Source organism: Poecilia reticulata, linkage group LG13, assembly GCF_000633615.1.
Source record: "Poecilia reticulata strain Guanapo linkage group LG13, Guppy_female_1.0+MT, whole genome shotgun sequence".
Lineage (NCBI taxonomy): Eukaryota > Metazoa > Chordata > Actinopteri > Cyprinodontiformes > Poeciliidae > Poecilia > Poecilia reticulata.
In genome coordinates this window covers 17,236,471-17,249,871 of record NC_024343.1, presented here as the reverse complement: position 1 = coordinate 17,249,871, position 13,401 = coordinate 17,236,471, and the positions used below count along the sequence as shown (strand labels likewise).

The following is a 13,401-nucleotide window of genomic DNA, read 5'->3' as shown; positions in this document are numbered from 1 at the left end:
CGCAGTAAAAAGGGGCAAGAAAAAAGTTACTTTTATTTTTCTTTTTAAGACTTATATTTTATATAATTTCCTTCTATGAAAGATAGCATGGTATCTCTGCATAGCAAATTATATTAAATACTACATCTAAAAATAGTGATATTTAGCTCGGCCCCTCATCCTTACTAGTTGGTTTGTTCCTGCATCCAACGCGCCCCCTGACCTGCCCTCACTGCTCAGGTGTCGCTCGACAGTGACGTTACGCACCTGAAGTTGGTGTGCCATCCGCCAATAAAATACCATAGAAGAAGAAGACAGCGCCGTTTTAGCGAATGTGGGGGAGTAGGTGAGGTGAGTTTTGTATCGTGAAAGCACCATTTCAAAACGTACAAATGTGCCAAGGAAGCAAAATAAGAAAAAAATTGTAAAAAGGAAAGTGTGACAAAGGCTGAGGTTCAGTAAAACTAATGTGATGAAATGACCTTATAATGTCCTAGTTAGCAGAGTGTAGTGTTAACTTACTGCGGCTAGCAGCTAGGCTAGCTAGCCAAGCACGGTGCTAATCGATTTAGTTGCTTATTTCTTTGTTGTTCATTGGATGTTACAACTACAACAACTTGTCATACGTTTATGTTGTTAGCCTATGTTTTGGTGTTAAACGCTTATAAATGTGTGTGTACAACAAAGGTAGAAAGAGTACACACATAATGGACCGCTATTTTGATAACATCTTAAATATAAGTCACGGTTACTCAAGCGAAAGTAAATTAAGTACCTCATTAAAGTTTTAAGTAGAAGATTATTATGGATTTCACAAAGGAAAAGATGACATATTAAGCTCAAACTGTTTTGAATTAAAGGATCACATTTATAAATGAAAGTTAAATACAAAAACATGTTAGCACATGATAGATATTTGAGAGATATTTTGCTTAGTTTTAAAGCTGCAGTAAGTACATGTTATAACATTTTTTAAAACAAATTTGTTGAAACTGTCTCTTTGTTGTGACTGTACAGTGTGAAACAGATAATATGCCTTATTTTTTTTATTTTTACTCATGATCAGATATGATTTCAAATGTAAATGAGTAAAATAAGTAACTGAAAACAAACTCAAGTAACAGTTAAAGTGCAGCTTTTGTAAACAGCTCATTGTGTTTCCATATACCATTGAAGTTTATTGCTCCATTGAGTTAATTGCACCTCACTGTGATCATTTTAATCAAATTTATTTTGCACCTCATAAAATTTTATGTGCAATTTACATGTATGGTATAGTGAACATAACACATCTCTTATGTTTTCTTACTCATATTTCTGGAATCATGCTCCTGTTTTTTCCTCAGATTCAATATTGAGATATTTAAATCCCACCCCTGGGCCTTCTGCAGCTCCTCAAAGTCCTCTTGCTGTTGTCTCCACCTCGCAGGAGCTGACTCACGCACCACAAATAAAGGCTGCACCAGTTGATCCGGCTGACTATCCATATCCTCTAACAGATCAGGTCAGAACATAGTTAGTTTGTTTGTTTACAATTGCTTTTAGAATTTAAATTCTTTCAGTGCGTATGCTATTTATATTGTGTCTCAATATTTGCCATTTGGGATGCGAAGGCCTAACATAAAATCTCGCGCTGGTCACCACGATGTCTAGGGTTGGCCCTGAAATGGCAAAAAAGTATCTTTACGTACTTTCGATCAATCAGCTGGGATTTCTTAGACTTTTAAAAAGTCGACATTGGATTCTAAAAAATATCAACTTGTAACTTTGTTGTAATCAACCATCTAAGTGAAAAAGTGAAAGTTAAATCTGTGTCTATTTGTTTTACAACTACAGCTGTGAAGTGGAATCGGGTATTTTGCAGTCAAAAATAGCCAGAAAGTTAGCATTTTCAAAAAACAGACAGTATCACCCAAAACCAGAATCACTAGACTTTTCTCCAGCATACTTTAACGAAATTACAGAAAACATCCAAGTACTTGAGTGAATGCCCCATTCATCTGTTTGCAACATGGTTGTACGATGACAAACCTTTTGGATTCTTTTTTTATTTTAACGAGAAAATAACAATGACAGGCGATGTTACATCAGCTCAGTACAGATGGAAGGCAGCAGCAAAAAAAAAAAAAACACAGTTTCAGAGCCACTGCTCTAGATAAGTTGGAAATATGTGTTAAGCACTACAAAATGAAACATGATAAGACATCTAAAGCATGAGGACAGGTCATGCTTTCCTCTGGAGATGAAAATGAAGTGATGGAATGCAATAAATGCAACACGGCTCTGCTGGAAGATGAGAAAGGATCATTACTGCAGCTCTCACGAGAAAGCTACCCTAACACCAGTGCGTTCTGCACAACATGCTTGTTCATGATTTATTTACACGGCGAGCTTTCGCTCGGACTCTGCTGTGTGTCTTTTACTGCAAGCGTGGAGGTTTTCAAGAGGCATTTTCCTCTATTTCTGTCTGCCTGTGAGCAAGAGCAGCACGGCTGTGTATCCAGTAAAACAGCGGATGATTAAACCTCATACTTTATTAACAAGCTTTCCATGTGGCTGCCTTCTTAACTCCGTTCCGATCGTAAATGAGATGGGGGGGAAAAGCGGACATTTGGGCTCGTCGGAATGTAGTTGTAGAATCTGAGTCTATGTTGGCATTTGCAGCAAGGACAGATGGTAATGTAGCGATATTGTTTAGATAAGGCTCGCTGCCACATTTGTGAATCTGCTCCAGAGACTTATTTGGCGCCGTTTGGTTGGGGTTTTTTCTTTGGAAAAAAATAATTTGAAGTTATTGTGATTTTTTTTTTTTGCCCCGTATTCACATGATTGTGCAGATGCATCTTTAATCTGCAACTAGATTTTATCATTGATGATAATTTACCTTGGTCTTTTAACCCTCGTCTTAAGGTTCATTCATAGTTTTTTTTTGTTTTTTTGGGATCAGTTCGTCACACTCTCTCAGTTTTTACACACATATGAATTTTTGCTGCTTTTCCATTTCCTCACTCTCTGCCCTCCATCCTTCAGTGCATCGCTCGTTCTTCTCGTACATTATCCTTTCTGCCCTTTTCCTTCCTTTCCTTGCTTTTTTTAACTTTCTCTTCTCTTGTCTGCTCCTTCCCTCTTCTCTTTCTCTCTGCCCTCCCTCTTTCTCTTTATTAATTTATTGGGTTGTTATTCTCCTTGCCAGGCTCTGCTAATGAAGGCAGGATGCAGATGAGGGCATAGGTCGCCTCCGTTGCGATCGACCCCACCGCCCCGCAGCATGGCACTCTGACTGGCACAGGTCAGTGGCAGCTGTCAATCAAAACACACTCGCTCACTCACACACACACACACACACGACCAAATACATTCACTTACACACCTCCACACACCTGCTAAACAAACACTTAAAATAAAACAGAGCAACGATTAAGGACTTTATAATAACCTTTTTAATTTAGGACTTTTGATAGTTATTGTCTTCATATACATTTGTGACATTTTGAAACAAACACTCTTTTTCCAACATTACTGCAGTTTATTTGCATATTCCTGACCTGAAAAAACATGGACAAACGATCAAATATTTCTCTGTCGATTATTCTTTCTAGTGGAAATTGTTGCCAAAGTCTTCTGGTTTATTTAGATTTCATATTGTGAACTTAAACTTTGCAGCCCCTAAAAGAAGCCACACCGCTGTAATTTATAACACCCAAACTTGAGTCTGTGGAAATAGAAATTGAGCTCTTGTTTGTTTTCTAGGATTTTTTCCGAGCATTTTATATTCTTACTGTGGGCTGAATTTGATAGGACATCCACTCGTGTAAAGATAGAAGAGCTGTTTTTATTATTCTCTGTGCTATATCATCTCTGCCTTACGAATAAATTCAGTCTCAGAGGAACTGCTTCTATATGCGAGCGAAGTTCTGTTTGCACGTTCACATGTTTAACAACTCCTCAGATTAAAATGCTGTATTTCTATTCACCAGTGCAGTAAAATACAAATCACTTCTCATTATATTTACTGCTGTTCTCTCGATTTTTGGCTCTCAACTTAACAAAAATAGATCATGTTAAATCACCAGCGAGTAGAAGTGGAAATTCCTAGGTTTAAGCTTTCTAACATGATTTGCAACATTTACAAACTTTTGAGGAATTTATACATTTTTAACTATAAGTTTTAGACCAGGTAGCATTAGCATTAATTTCTAAACCTGTATGAAGTATATCTATATCACGTCTACGAATGTTCATATCCATAACACACATGATATGTAATTACTACTTTCCCGCATAAATCTAAAGCAAGTTGTCTTGCAAGGTTTTTCTTTTTCTTTTACAAACATGTAAAAGTACAGTTGTATTGCTTTCTGTCTACTTTGTTATATTTAAATAACTTTAAAAGATATGGAAGAGCAAATCAATTTTATTGTATTCTGAAACATACAATCCTGAAACTAAATCCAGCTGCACTTACCTTTCTTGACTGTGAGATTATTCATTTCAAATCGCCTGACAGAAATCTTCTGCTTTCAACTATGTTTCATGACCTAATCGTATAACTAAGACAAGCAGCAGTTAAACTTTTATTTGCACCTATAAACAGGAATATCTTCATCTCCTAAGGTCTGACCTTGATCTAGGTGAAGTTCATAAAAACAACAACATTACTGACTTCCCAAAAGTGCAATGAACACATTTTACTCTGAGCTTGCCTGTTTACCTCAAGTTGCAGAGAGTCTCTAAACTGTTACTCGATTATTTTCTCAGGCTACATGTATGCTCTTTTTTTTCTTTTTTTTTCTACAACAGGATTGGAGTTTACTCTTGGACAGTTCTTGAAGAGCTGGGTTCTTTGGGGACTTTTGTGTGAAATTTGTGCAAACTGACAGAAAAGATTGGGTGTACACTGAGCTGTGCTGCGATAAACACCCAGAGATTCTTCATGGTGCCAGAGACAATCTCTGCTTTGTTGAGCCTGTGCTGGCAGTGAACCACGCTGCCCAGACACAGACTGTGCAACTGAGCTGTGTGGAGCCCGTTATTCCTCTCCCTCCAGAGTAAATGGTTCTAGGTGTTTTACATTGAGGGTCATAACCTTGGTTTTGGTCCAGTTCATTCTTTTCTAAACTGTTAAGGCCGATTTGCTTCTGCTCTGCACGAGTCAGTGAGTGTATGACAACACTGTAAGGTCACGGAGAAAATCAAAATCTTTCATCTTTTAGAGGAAAACTGATCTAATTTCCTTGATTTTCTGCAGCATAACTAAGTTGAAGACAAGGTCGAAGTGCTTTTTGAATAAAGGCATGCAGCCCTCACATCCCCTTCAACCTTATACCCTCTGTTTGGCGAATGCCATTGTTCCCCAGGCAGCTCATGAAGTTGGCTTGAAAGCCCTTCATGATCTAAGCTGTTTCTTTCTGTGTTTTGCATATTTTCCGGATGCACCAAAAGCCGCACTGTGAACGTTTTCATATGTCTTTTTGACAAACACCTGCCCTTGTTCTCTGTTTGACGTGATTCCACAGAAACAGTAGACAGGTAAAAATTAGCTCCTTGTTCTTTACTTTGATTTGTATAGAGGGTTTGGACACTCGATTACTGAGACATAATTGATCATTTGATTTTACTAACATTTGGTTACGATGTATATAAAGCGCCAGATTGACGAGACTTACCAGAAATCATGTGCACCGTAAACATAGGGCTGTGATTTCTTTGCCAACAATAAAATGTCCTATGCATTTCTGCTGCTCTGACTTTAATTGCTCAATATTTGAAAGTGTGGCCAACATGGACTAAATGTCTTTGTTCACTTCCTCTGCTGCCCTTCCAGACTACAATCATAGGCTACTACAATTTTAAAATAGTGCAGAAACTTGACGTCATTGCTCACAAGTCCTCCTCCTGTTTGCTGATTGGCCCGGTTGAAATTCAACCGGACAAATTGAGCTCAGTGTGTGGAATCCCAGATGGAGCACTAAAGGGAGATGAGAAACGAGCAGAATTGCATAGGAAGTCAATTGCAATGCTACACCTATAGATGCAATTTATGCTATTTCTTAATTTGCATAATTTGGTACGCATTCTGCCCCTTTCTAAGCAGTAAAATCCTCTGATTCCAAGATCTGCAAAATTGTCAATGACAGGATCTACTTTAGTGGTAATTGCCCTGGCAGCTGTTGCAGTTAAAATGACCTTCCTCTGTGCAGATTTTATAAAACTGGTCACTGTTCATTTTCCTCAGAGTGGTATGAACTGCCTCAGTCAGGTGATGATCCCACCTATCTCAAGCTTTTCAAAAAAGTATTTCTGGCACTAGCGGCCTCTATACTACGCATAGCCGTGTTTTTTCTTCTATTGTTGATTTGTCTAGCGGCCTGTCAATTAATTACTGGGCGTAGTTTCTTAATGGCAGCAGGAACTCAGAGATGTTCATCTGTACAAAGAGTAATTTAACACAGAATTGCAGAAAAACCTATAATCTTTTTATTCATGTAAATGTAGTCTTGACCTATCACCTACTTGACTATTGTTGAACATGTACATCCTTTCATGGAAACCGTGTTCATTTCAGAGCGCGGCCTCGTCCAGCAGGATAATCCTTTCTGCCAGGAGGCAAAACAGCTCTGGAGTGGTTTGAGGAGCACAACAATGACTTTGAAGTATTGACTTGACCTCCAATTTCCCAGACATCAGTCCAGTTGAGCATTTGTAGGGTGTGTTCGACGAACACATCCGATACATGGACGTTCCACATATCTACTCTTAGGATGTAAAAACGGGTCCAAACATCAATTCTCGAGGGTCAAGCCAACGATTAAGGACTTTATAATAACCTTTTTAATTTAGGACTTTTGATAGTTATTGTCTTCATATACATTTGTGACATTTTGAAACAAACACTCTTTTTCCAACATTACTGCAGTTTATTTGCATATTCCTGACCTGAAAAAACATGGACAAACGATCAAATATTTCTCTGTCGATTATTCTTTCTAGTGGAAATTGTTGCCAAAGTCTTCTGGTTTATTTAGCTGTAGAACAAATGGCTCATGTTCTACAGCATCATTCTGATGACGTGATTATATGATTCGGGAGTCTTGAAGCTCGGTCGCAGGAAACCAGCTGTCAGGGACTGGAGTTTGAGACTCTGTGACTTCTAGGATCTATTGCTGACACCTTTGGGCCAGATACCACAGCACACCTTCAGGGGTCAGGGGAGGGCTGTTTAGGCAGCAAAAGGGTCGCCCCCATAATGTCAGGCATGTGGTCATGATGCTACGAGTGATCTGCTTATATTCTACTCACAGGAATGTTGCATTTGCCGTGACGGAATATGCTGTACATGCATATCCAAAAGGTGCAGAGTTCTGCACCTGTGTTAGGTGTCTAATCCCTGCGAAGACCTTTGCACTGCTCTGTTATGCATCCCAAATCTCTGCACTTGTAGTGTTTACAACCCCTGCTCTTCATCATAGCACGTCGAGTGATTGGGTGTGTTTGCAGATGCGCTCTGCGTTAAGACATCTCGCATGCATGTCAATTTTGCTCTCTGTTGTTGTGGGTTTATTTGAGTGCTCGGCCATGTTCTCGAGCGTGTTCACCTGCAGCTAGGTGTTTGTGAATGTGCATAAGCCCTCAGCAGCCACACATCTCCAGAAACATACACACACACACATCTCTATTAGCAGTATAGCAGTGTTAACAGTGTTATGCCATGCGTGAACTTCTCCACCTTTCCCTCATATCTATGCAAAGCTGGGGTCCTGTCAATCAGTCACCTTGGTGACATAGAGCCCCACCTCCCCAATTAGAGCTGACAGGGCAGGATTAGGAGGGGGGCGGGCCCCCTCCGACCTGCCTACGTGTCAATCACGCGCCGGGCATCCGCGCGCCTGTTTACTGTCAGATCCCATCTCTGTCTGTCAGGCTGCACTGCAACCGTCGCCCAGGGAGGGGGGGAGGACGATGGTGGGAGATGGTAAGAGGGTGGCGTGGGGGTGGGCGGAGGAGATCTGATCAGAATTAACTATGCTTCCCCCAGCAGACCGGCCGTGCTTTTAATTCATGAAAGGGATGAGAGCAAAGTGGGAAGAGAGAGGGAGTGATGGAGGGACGAGAGCGTTTAAAACCCAGAGCAGGGTCTCCTTTAGAAGTTTTCAGAGTGATGTTTCTTCTCTCGCTGACAATCACTATTCTTCTCCCGCTAACTTTCTTTCCTACTTTGACTCCTTTTCGAAGGTGTGCGCCTTGTTTTATCGGCAACCTCCCTCTCCCCTGAAACAGGTTTTGACCCTTTTTCTTTTTTTCCTCTGGTATTGTTTTTAAAGCCGCACATTCATGTTTTTGTATACTTTCAGTTCGAGCGTTAAGGTCAATTTATTTAGTTCTGCACATGCTCATGCAAATTTGTGTCTCTGTTCCGGTAGGTGTCTGGGGGTTCGGGTCCTGTCTACGCACCTACAGTGTGTGAATACATAATTCTGTTCCGACACCAAAGCTGCATCCTACCTTCACACAATGCTAATGGCTGTGTGATTGTGTGTATTTCTAAGTCTTTTTTTTCTTCTTCTTTTTGCTAGACTCCCAGGTGGTGGGCCAACTTTGACCTTGGTGCCCTCTCTCTAATCCTTCAGCAAATGAGGGCTGTGTGGGGCTGAAAAGGTGGTGTTTGGGGGTCTGCGCCAAGCCGCAGTTTTAGGATTAGAGGGACGTAGTGGAGGTCCAGGGGTTATGAGGGATGAAGAGGAGGCAAACAATGGATTGTAGGCGAGGGAACGGAGGGATATTGTCAGCATTGTGTGGGTCACCAGTGGTCTCATTACTTCAGCAAAGGAGGTTATCTTGTCTGCCGCTTTGTCTTACTTTTACTTTGCAGGATCAAAATGTGCGTACTGACCACAATATGCGGAAAGTTTGCATTTTGCCTTGTACATTGTCTTTGTAGAAACAGTCAAACTCTTTGCATTTTCCCACATTATATCACCGTACAACTTCAAACTTCATACAATTACTGCTGCAGGTATTTTATTGTATGTCTCTACTAAGTTTCAAGATTATTGTTTGCATACTAGCTTACGTTCCAAAAGTCTGCATGGAGAATGTATAGAACCCCAAGTTTGAAATCCTGCTACAGATTCTCAATTAGATTTAAGTCATGACATTAACAGGGTCTTTCTAACATGAATATGCTTTGATCTAAATCAGTCTATTGTAGCTCTGACCGAGTGTTTAGGGTTGTGTTCTTGCTTGAAGATGAAGCTCTGCCCACATCTCAAGTTTCTTGTGGCGTTTAATAGGTTTTCTTCCAAGATCACTCTGTATGTAGCTCCATCCATCAATCTCTCCGTTAACACAGACCATCTTTCCTGTCCTTGTAAAACACAAATACTCCCACAGCATGATTCTGCCACTACCATGTTTCACCTTTGCAAGGATTTTTTTTTTGTCCCACTGTATTTTAAATGTAGGCCAAAGGTTTCATTGTTATCTATTTTGATCAGAGCACTGTGGTCCTTATTTGCTCTACGGAAGAGACTGCTTATGATTTTTCTTTTCAAGAGTATCTTTTTTCTTGCCATTACTCAATAAAGTTCTGCTACTCTTTCTTGTTTTAGAGCATGAATTGAACAGTGCCCCTGTAGGTTTTATTCCTAACCTAAGATTTTTTTAGGGGTGCCAGGGTAAAGGGGGCTGAACGCAAGCAAACAACCCACTTTCAAATTATCACTTGCAAAATATTTTAGGAACCATGCACATCTGAAGTTCTCTCGCTGGACATTTCTTTAAATCCAGCAGCGCAGCGGTACACTGCCTGACTTCATTATATTTCATTCTTTTCCTCTGATTCCTAAACACGTCATTTACATTGTGTCTATATGATTGTCAGGTCGAATTAATAAATGTCAGTTTTTCCTCCACAAAATGTTTGTCAGCTTTCACCCAACACGTCGCTGACAGGCATACGTGTACCGTGTCATTTCTACTGATACCTGCGCCTTCTTTGCACTTGTCGGTACCAGACATATGTGAGTTGAACACGCCTCGTGTTTGTGTTTGCATTAGCGATGCGTTGCAGGGCTGTGTCTGAGACGCAGCTCAGGTGTCTGCTGAAACGACCTCGCTGCAGGGAACAGGCTATCAGGCTGAGAGGGAGGCTATCATGTTAATTACTTTACACACACCCTGCCAGCCAAGCGTGCAACACAACCGCTGAGCTCACTCACTCACTCACTCACTCACTCATCCTCCTGCGCACACACACACACACCCACGCGTGCACACACACACACACACACCCGCATCAGCCGTCTTTCTTTCATTTTGTCGTCTCTGTCTTCCTGCTCTCTCTGTTTGAAGGCCTTGGACATCAATTCCCCTTTGCTTTCAAGAAAGATTGTTTTATATTCTAATAAATTCAACTCCGTCCCGTGAAATTAATTGACATTCATTCAATGATTTTTAAATTCCTCTGAGGCTGTTCTTTTGTTTCGGGCTGTCAGTGAGCTGCAAAGTGAGATCGGACTAAATGTTTTGTCATCTCACACTCCAGGGTAAGCTGCTCCAAAGCGCCGGCGCCTGAGGTCAACTTAACCTCCTCTCTCATTCTCTGTAGAGCACTGGGAGGAAGGGATGGGAGCGGCGGAGGGGAAGAATCATGATCAGAAAGTTTGGTAAAGGAAATTCTTCTCCGGCAGCCTTCATATGTTTCATTTGGACCATTCTTTAATGTGTCAGAGTCAGGAGAAGTCCGACGCTCTCAGGCCGGAGAGGCAGGGGAGCCGTATTGGCTGGGGCAGGCTGCTGCCTTTAGTTAAATGATGCTGGCACGCAGAGGGATTGCTTTGGGAAGTTGTCATCCATCATGATTTTTAGAATGACTCTAAGCAGCGCTCTGCATTTGGGGTTATGGTCTGGGATCTTTGATTGATGCATGTGGCTTGTTGTGTGTGTTGGGAGGGAGGAGTGAAAAGGAGACAGCCTGTGCGCTTCTTGGCTGAAAATAAGTAATGATCGGCCTGCAGTGAAGACTCGTCCTCTGGAAAAGTTTGCTTAATTTTCCCTCTGATCCTCCTTCCTTGCGGAAGCTAATGAACAATCTGCAGATTAAAGTCCACTTGGCATTACTGACCAGTGTTTGTGGGTTTTGCATGGGGCTGGATGTTTGTACTTGTTTATCTTTAAACCTAGATTTCTCACAAGTGACTGCATGCATCCATTTTGTTTAGTTCAGCTTGCTGTTTCCACTAAGTACTCATGAAAGCTCACAGAGGAGCCATTTACAATCAAGGATTGCTGTTGCAATGAGAACATTTCTCAGAACTCTAGCTCTTTAACAAAGCTAGCACTTGGCTAAAGTACATCAAATCCTATACTTGTCCTCTGCCGTGCGCCGTAGGATCAAAGTGCAACATGAAGCCGATGCCAAATTCATTCATCATGAAAGATGGCCTCATACACCTTCTAAGAAGCAATGTTTTCATAGATTTTCAAGTCCTACTTTTTGATTAGTTAAAGGAAGTTTTATGAAAAAAAAAAAAAAAGTTTTTCAAAATTTGTCCTCCAACTTATTATGTTACAAAATAAAGACTGCAAAACGTAAATGCCTGATCTAAGACTTGTCTGTATGAGAAAGAAGAAAACTGTTTTGATCGGGATGTGTGGGCTCAAGGTCATGAAATGATGGTCCATCCGTCCATCTGTTTTAAATGAAAATGTTTTAATATTCAATCTCAGTACATTGAATATTGTCAGAGCGTTGCCTTGGTTCACCACTGTTCTGTTTCATCCATGTTATTGTGGTTTGTTCGAAAACAGCATTAGAAATTGTAAAAAATGTTTAAGTGAACATTTAGCAAAACTTCTTTTTCCACAGGCCAGTTTGATTTGATTATCACTTTTCCTTTAATAAATGAAATCATCATTTAAATGTTGCCTGTTGTAATATTTCAACAGTATGATTGATTGCAAAATCAGCTTGACAATTTGAAACATTTAAATGTGACAGAAAACTGAAACACAGGCAACAAGGCAAATATTTTTCACAAGAATGTATATTCAACACATTCTCTGGAAAAATTTAAATGAAGCTGTAGTCCTAAAAGACGTTTTACTATACAATTTTAAAATTTTTTTTTACAATGCTAAATATTTTTGTTCAGCGAAAGTCTGGCATATGAAATATATGAAAATGAAAATAGCAGTGTCTTAGTTTTTTGACGAAAGAATCCATTAAGAAAGTTGCATTTTTAATTGTTACACCTTTATTTCCTGTATTAAGTGTTAAAGATTTAGAGCAACAGATGGAATCTGAATAACAGAGATGAAAGATGAAAAGATGGCACAGAGGGAGAGAAGCCGGGGCCTTGAAGTGAGTGGAGGTGAGCAGGGAGTGTCTGGGTCCGAGGAGGTGGGGCGTCGGTGTTACATGCTCAATCAAGCTGTGTGAGGACGGTGTAATTAATCCATTGAAGATGTCTGATTGCAGATGACTTTGGGAATACCATAGTGAGGGCCGGGACCTGAGGGGAAAGTAAGGGGGGGAGGGGAGGGCAGCCAGGAACAAGATGGATGCAGGGAAGCAAGGAGAAGGAAAAGCAGGAAGGGCGAATGGAGGGAGAAAGTGAGATTAATTGAGAGAAGCGAGATGCAGTACCTTTTAAATGAGAAGAATGAATTTCAGTGACAATGTTGGAAAAAAAAGAAAACGGGGAGGGGGAAAGCAAAAGAATTGATCATGTCCGGGTTAGGTCGGACCATCCCTTACAGCACTGTGGGAATAAAGACCACCAGCAGAAATTATAACATGATGCTGCTAAGTCATCCTCTAGTTTCTTACTGTTAAAACGCTTCCCTGCGAGATAAATGGGTGTCTAAGCTGCTCTAATGCTAACATGCTTTTAAGGCTCTATCAGCTGGCTGAGGTTTGCCTTTATTTAATGGACTATTAATTTGTTTGAATGCATTTGCTCCCTTTGAAGCTACAGTAGAGCTTTGTTGTGGCTCCACCTCAGCTCTGGGACTACATGTCTTTTTTAAAATTATTATTATTATTATTATTATTATTATTATTACAGTTTTGGAAGATAATCATTAACAATCTAATTAAATTTGATAAAGCCAAGCACTCATCTGGGTATTAAGGGACGTACTCATTGGATTGATATGCTGCTTTATTTGGAATGGTTTTTTTTGTTAGTTTTTTTCTTTCTTTTTGTGAACAGTTTTATTCACTTTGTTGCTTTGGTGTGTTTGGTAGCAATTCTAGAGTTAGTATTTTTTTCCTGGAAGAAAGTAAACTGCATCAGGCTTTCACGGGATGTCACATCTCACACATGCAGGTGGAAACTGCTGACAATAGTTTGACTCCTTAAACGTTTCACTTCTTTCATGGAAGAGAAGACAGACGGTAGAGACAAAAAGCGCCTTTTC

The 13,401-nt window shown here is 40.3% G+C and overlaps 1 protein-coding gene across 1 annotated transcript in view; it reads left to right on the top strand.

The window, feature by feature from the left end:
• Positions 1-593: 593 nt before the first annotated feature.
• npas1 (neuronal PAS domain protein 1) overlaps positions 594-13,401 on the top strand; it is a 94,260-nt gene continuing 81,452 nt past the window's right edge. Inside the window, exons 1-2 of the mRNA XM_008425730.2 lie at positions 594-1,483; positions 3,173-3,268. The gene's annotated coding sequence lies outside the window, so the exon portion shown is untranslated. The remainder of the gene's footprint in view (positions 1,484-3,172; positions 3,269-13,401) is intronic.